Raw genomic sequence first — 6,547 nt, 5'->3', positions numbered from 1 at the left:
GGGTCACTCCCAAGAGGCAGAGAGAAACGGGGAAGAAAGAGGGTTCCGGAAGTGCTGGGTCAGGGTGCAGGGTGGCGGGGGTGGGGCTGAGCCAGGGCAGGGCTCCCTGAGCGCCTCGCGGCCCTGTGGGTGCAGCAGGTGGGGGCGGGGCAGCTGTGGAGTCGCAGGGGGACTCCTGGGGCCAGGGGAGGGTCTGAACAGCTGCTCGGGTACGGGAGGCAGCGAAGGCTCTGCGGGGTCTGCCAGCGGCCACGTGGGGAGGTCAGTCCACCAGCGGCCACGCGGGGAAGCAGCCGGCCCAAATGTCCATGTCTACTAGATACCAGAAACGCAGGACGCGGGGCCGCCAGCTGTCGCCGTGGGGAAGTGAATCTGCCAGATGTCCGCATGGAGGAAGAGGCTTCCAGATGTTTCCATGGAGGGAACAGGTCTACCAGCTCCCCAAACGGGGAGAAGCAGGACAACAGGTGTCCCTGCGGGAGAGGCAGGAGTGACCCGTGAGCAGGGCTGAGGCGGGGCTGGAGGGAGCCGAGGCTGGGAGGGGTTTGCTGGTGTGAAAGTGTGTTTGACTCTGGCCCCCCTTCTTGGCTGAGCTGTGTAAGGATGGACCCCAACCCAGCCCCGTCGTGGTCAGTCCGGGCTGCTGTCCCCATGGGGCAGGCACAGGGAGGGTCAGTCTCAGCCATCCGTGTGGAAGAGGTCAGGCTCTGAGGGAACCCGACTTCCAGCGGGCTCTGCCCAGGCCGTCTCCGGTGTCCCTGCACCCAGCCAGGAGGGGACGCTGGGAGCCCCGCAGCCCAGGCCAGGGAGGCAGCTGCGTGTGCACATGTGTGTGCATGTGCTGTGTGAGCGTGACGTAGGGCACACGTATGGCACACAGGCGCTGCACATACCTTTCACGCACCTGTAGGGTTTGTGCTTTCCAAATAACTGAGAGAACTACAGAGGGTCGGGGCCAGAAGCCTGTGGTGTAGACGGGGAATGATCACACCCAGGCCCTGCTAGGAAGGGAGGGTGGCAGGTGTGGACACCAGCCGAGCTGCCACGCCCCTCTAGGTCTCACCCCTGTGATGGCTGGGGAGGGGGCCTCGAAGGGGCGGACAGCAGGGCTGGGGGGGGCAGCACCTGCCCCCAGAGGCCCCTTTCTGAGTGGCCCGTGGGTCCTCACGGTGCAGCCTGAGCTCCGGGCGGTGGGCAGCAGTGCCAGGCTCGGAGGGGCTTCCTGTGGGCAGGCCGCTAGCCGCAGGGGGGCAGGGAGACAGGGCCCAGGGCAGAAAGAGAGTTCAGGGCCGGCCTCGAGCTGCCGCAGTCACGAGACTGTAGGGAAGGGGGGTCGTCTGCAGGGCTGGGGCCCACCACTGGCACCACGGTCAGCGCCAACCCTGGGCCACCTGCCCTCACCCCACCTTCCTTACAGCTGTGGCCATCACCTCCACCCCTAATGCCCTCATTGCCTCCACCCCGTCACCCCCAGCCCCGCCACTCCACCTCTGCCGCTGCGCTGTGATGGGTGACCGCCTCTGCCGGGTGGCCTACTCTCCAGCGCCCTGCCCCAGGCTGCTCTCACTCTGGCCCTCAGCCTCCCACAGCCCTGCCGCGACTTTGAAACCCCTCCATGAACAAACATCCATCTATTTCCTGCAGCCCCGGGGCCGGGCTGAGGGGGGCTTGGCAGCGTGGGGGCTGCGGTGCGGGGAGACCAGGTCAGACTGGGTGGGAGCCTGGGGCTCCCAACAGAGAGAGGGCCAGAGGGGCCCCTGAACCGGCCTGAGACTCCGGACACTGGCCAGAGTGTGTGACCACTGGACCATGGCCTGGGGTCGGGTGAGAGGCCACAGCTGCCCCCGAACAGTGCTGGGGACCCAGCGCCCCTCCTGCCCCTCCTGCCTCCCCCCCACCCGGTCTTGGGGCTGCTGGGCTGATGAGGGCCGCAGGGGGGCGGCCCTGGACAGGAGCTGCTGGACGGAATGGACGTTTCTGGGGAGACAGCCAGCGCTGAGAGGGGCGTCAGGGCCTGGCCCCTTCCCCGGTGTCACCTCCGTCACCCCCAGCACCTCCCCAGCCACCTGCCACTCTTTTCCTGGCCTCGTAGATGGGCCTGAACCCAGCAGCCCTGGGCAGTGGGGCGAGGACCTACTCCCTGGCCCAGGACCCCCGCAGCGGCCCTGCTGCCACGGAGCCCTCGGTGAGATGAGTGACCCCAAGCGTGGACCCGGGAAGGGCAAGGCAGGGCATGGGAAGGACACGGAAAGGGCAAGGAAGGACATGGGAAGGATATGGGAAGGGCATGGGAAGGACACGGGAAGGGCATGGGAAGGACCCAGGAAGGACACAGGAAGGACATGGGAAAGGCACAGGACAGGCACAGGAAGGTCATGGGAAGGACACAGGAAGGACATGGGAAAGGCACAGGACAGGCACAGGAAGGTCATGGGAAGGACACGAGAAGGGCACGGGATGGGCATGGGAAGGGCACGGGAAGGGCATGGGAAAGACATGGGAAGGGCATAGGAAGGACATAGGAAGGGCACAGAAAGGGCATAGAAAGGGCACTAGAAGGGCAGGACCTTTCGGGTGCCAGAGTCGCAGACAGGAGACACTGGAATCTGGGGTCTGAGGCCTCGAGCATGACCCTCAGCAGCCGTCCCTGGGTAGTGGTCACTGGCTCTGGACACCTGCCTGCCCCGAACCTGCACCTGAGACCCACCTGCCAGCCCTGCCAGCAGCTGTCCTGGGGCCCCCTTGGGCCCCGGGGGCCACAGACTTTCTCTGGGCTGAGGCCTAGCTCCACCTGCTCAGACCCGCAGGCCACACGCCTGAGTGGCCCCCAGGGCCCTGGAAGGCCAGCCGGGGGCAGTGCCATGTCACTAGACCTCAACAGACCCTGGTGGACCCCGTCCACACGCAGGCGCCCGGAGAGCCTGGTCTCCCAACAGGCCTGTTTCCCCGCTGGGCCCACCCAAGGCCGGACCCCTGCTGCTCCATGGGGGGCTGCAGGTGCCGGGAGACGCGTGTGGGGAGCACTGTGGCGCGGGGCCCCTGAGTCCAGGATGGAGAGCAGGCGCCAGGGTCTCCCGTGGGGGCCTCAGGGCCCCAAGAGAGGAAGGTGCCCAGCCCTGCCCGAGGCCCAGCGTGGAGGTGGGTCAGCAGGACCCCCAGCCTTGTCCTCTCCGCCCGCCTCAGCCCTGATCAGCCTTGGGGTCCCTGGGGAGCACAGACCACGGGGGCGAGGCCCAGCCGGCTCCTACAGGCCTGGCCTGGCCCTGGCTAGGAAACCCCAAGATCTCCCCGCTGGCCCTCACAGCCCACGTCCACTCGCCGGGCTGCACCCGGCAGTGGGGTCCCAAGACCAGCCTGCGGGGACAGCAGGAAGGAGGCCGGGCTTTGTCCCATCTCCTGCCTGGCCCCCCGGGGGCTCGCTCGGGACCCTTCAGCTTGCTCTCCCGAGCAAGGCACTGCCCTAGATGCTGCCCTGCCTCCCCGGGACCCCGAGTACTGCCCCCTCGATCCAGGGCCCTGCCCCCCCCCCCCGACCTGGCACAGACCCACCCCCGGGCCATGTCCTCGGCCACAGCTCTGAGGCCCTAGGAGTGGCCAGTGGGGCCAGCAGAGGTGTCCAGTGAGCTGTGTGGGCACCCCGGGTGAAGCCCCCAGCAGGAACCCCCTGGGCATGGCTCTTTGCCCGGCACCACCAGCAGCCCAGCAGGAAGCCAGCCGCAGCCACCCAGGGGACGCCTGCCCTCAGCAGAGCCCACAGGCGTGGACACGCAGGCACACACATGTACACGCAGGCACACACATGGTAGCACCTAAAACCCCAGCACACGCCTGCACTTAAACACACCTACACAGACCAGCTCAGACACAGCAGCACACACACACACACACACATACACACACCAGGCAGCACTCACATGCAACAAGCATGATGTGGACACATGCACAAAGACAAGCGTAGACACACACTGGCACAGACACACGTTCACAAGGACACATGTGCACACACGGGCACATGAACATGTGAACATGAACACATATGCATAAGGATGTGTACATACATACAGGCACACAGATACCTGCACAAAGAAACACGTACACAAGGACAGGTGTGCACAAGAACACATGAACAGGTACAGATGTGTGTAAGGACACGTGCACACACCCACAATGGCACCCGCAGTCACACTGCACACCCGCACATGCCCGCATGCCATTGTGCCATAAATGCACTTGTGCACATTCCTGGGTGCACACATGCAGTCATGTGACCCCACAGGGCCTGTGTGCCCGCTCACATCTTTGCCATGGAAAGGGAGACGGGTGACGGGCCCGTTCCTGCCACCGTGTCCCCGCACACACTCGGGGCAGGGGTGGGTGCTGAGTGCCGCAAACACCGGGGAAGAGGCGGGCCCCGAAGGCTGGCAGCCCGACCCTGGCGTCCTTGCTCTGTTCTCGTGGAGGTCAGCGCTGCCCTTAGCTTCCCGGACGTCTTGTTTGTGCTTCCGTTAAGGAGCACCCCGAGCTGCCCTCTGAGTGGGGTGTGTGCCCTGACGCCAGTGCCACAGCTGCCCTGCCTGTCCAAGTGGGCAAACCCCCCCTCCGCCCAGTGCCGGAAGGTTCTAGAAGCCCAGGCCCGGGAGGAGGGATGCAGGAGCCTCTTTGCCCCCTGGCCCCGGCCCCTGGTGCCCCGCCCCGGGGTGGGCGCTGGCATGCCAGGCAGGGCTGCCCGGGCTGTGCCGGGGAAGCGGGAGGGGCAGGAGAGGTCAGACGTGCGGTGAAGCCCCCGCATCGGTCTGGTCTCAGGCGCAGTCCCTGAGCCATGCCTGTCTCCCTGAGGGCGGGGCCGGCTGCGTGAGTGTGCATCGGTGTGTGCTCCTGCGTGTGGGGGGCCCCCACCACCACCCCTGCCTGGCCTGAAGGGTAATGCTTCTGTGTCTGCACAAAACACACACACACACTCACAAACACACACACACTCTCACATACACACACTCACACACTCTCTTCTATACACTCACACTCATGCACTCACATACTCTCATATATACACACTCACACACACTCATACACACTCACAAACACTCACACACACTCACACACATACACTCACCACAGCTACGTGCAAACACACTCACACATATTCACATAATCACACACATTCTAATACTCACACTCACAACTACATGCACACACTCTCACACACACTCATGCAGACTCACAAACATACTCACACACATACACTCACACACACACTCTCTCACACAGCTCCGTGCACACACACTCTCACACACCCGCACACAGCTCCGTGCACACACTGTCCCGCACACCTGTCTCTGGCCTGCATACTGCAGGGCCCGGCACCAACCAAGCCACACACCAGAATGGAGCTTCCGGCAGTCCCAGAGGCTTCTGGAATGGCAGTGGAGGGGGGGCGGGGGACGGGGGGGGGGGCGCGGGCAGGGGCTCAGCAGTGCTCCTGGCTGTGTACCTTGGGGGTGGGACAGCTGTGCACACTCGGGGGTGGTTATGTGCACAAGTCAGTGTCCTGTGAGGCAGTGGCCAGGGCCGTAACCCCCTGGTGGGGCTGAGCTGGCGGATCCCCCTGGCCCCCCCAGGCTGTTCTGGGCCTGGGGTCTGGGGTGTGTGGGGCGCCTCCAGGGTTCCGGGTCCCAGGTGGGGCGGCCCTGGGCGCTGGGCGTCCCCAGACTGTTCTTCTGACCTTGACGGCCGGAAACTGAGGCTCTGGCCGCCCGGCCGGTCAGGCCTGTTTCCGCTGGCCGAGCCCAGCGCCTGTGCGGGGTTTCCAGGAATCCGCTGCCCGGGGCCACAGTCGCAGGCACTGCTGCCCACACCCCCTCGCCGGCGAAAGCCCAGCAGGGTGCCGCCCTTGCAGCCGCTGGCCCCGAGGGCGGGAGCCCTGAGCACACGGGGTCCCCCAAAACCAAATGAGAAGAAGCTCAAGGCCGGGGCCCAGCTGGCATCTCAGCGGGACCCCATGCCACAGTGCCCACTCGGCCGGCCTCTGGGACTGTCCTTCTGGGTCTGCCTCAGGTGGGGGCCCCAAAGCCGTGCCTGGGAGAGTCCTGTGGAAGGTCCTCATGGGGGTCCCTGGGTTCCTCGGGGGGGGGGGGGCGGGGCCTGGGGGCAGCTTCGAGGTGCCTGAGGGCGCTGCCTTCAGCTGGCAGTGGGGGGCCACGGCCGGGGGGCTGTAGCGGGGCGTGGCAAGAACCCACACCCCCGGGCCCCGGGGCCGAGACCCCAGCCTGTGAGTCCGGAGGGCTGCCGGGAGCAGGAGAGCCCCTAAGAGAGCCTCACCTATATGCAGGCCGGCACATGTGCACATGCCACATAGACACACACAAGATGTGTGCACATGGCATGTGCATGCACGTTCACATTCCATACACATGCACAGGTCATGGATTCACCAACACACATGTGCACACATGCCTGGGCTCACTCCTGACATACATGCATGCACGTGTGTAGGGCCCACATGCACACAGGCCCACTCCTGCCACACATGTACACGCACACATGCTTGCCC

Source organism: Sorex araneus, chromosome 2 (genome assembly GCF_027595985.1).
Source record: "Sorex araneus isolate mSorAra2 chromosome 2, mSorAra2.pri, whole genome shotgun sequence".
NCBI classification, from domain to species: domain Eukaryota; kingdom Metazoa; phylum Chordata; class Mammalia; order Eulipotyphla; family Soricidae; genus Sorex; species Sorex araneus.
The sequence above is the reverse complement of the archived record's forward strand: the minus strand, read 5'-3'. Positions refer to the sequence as shown.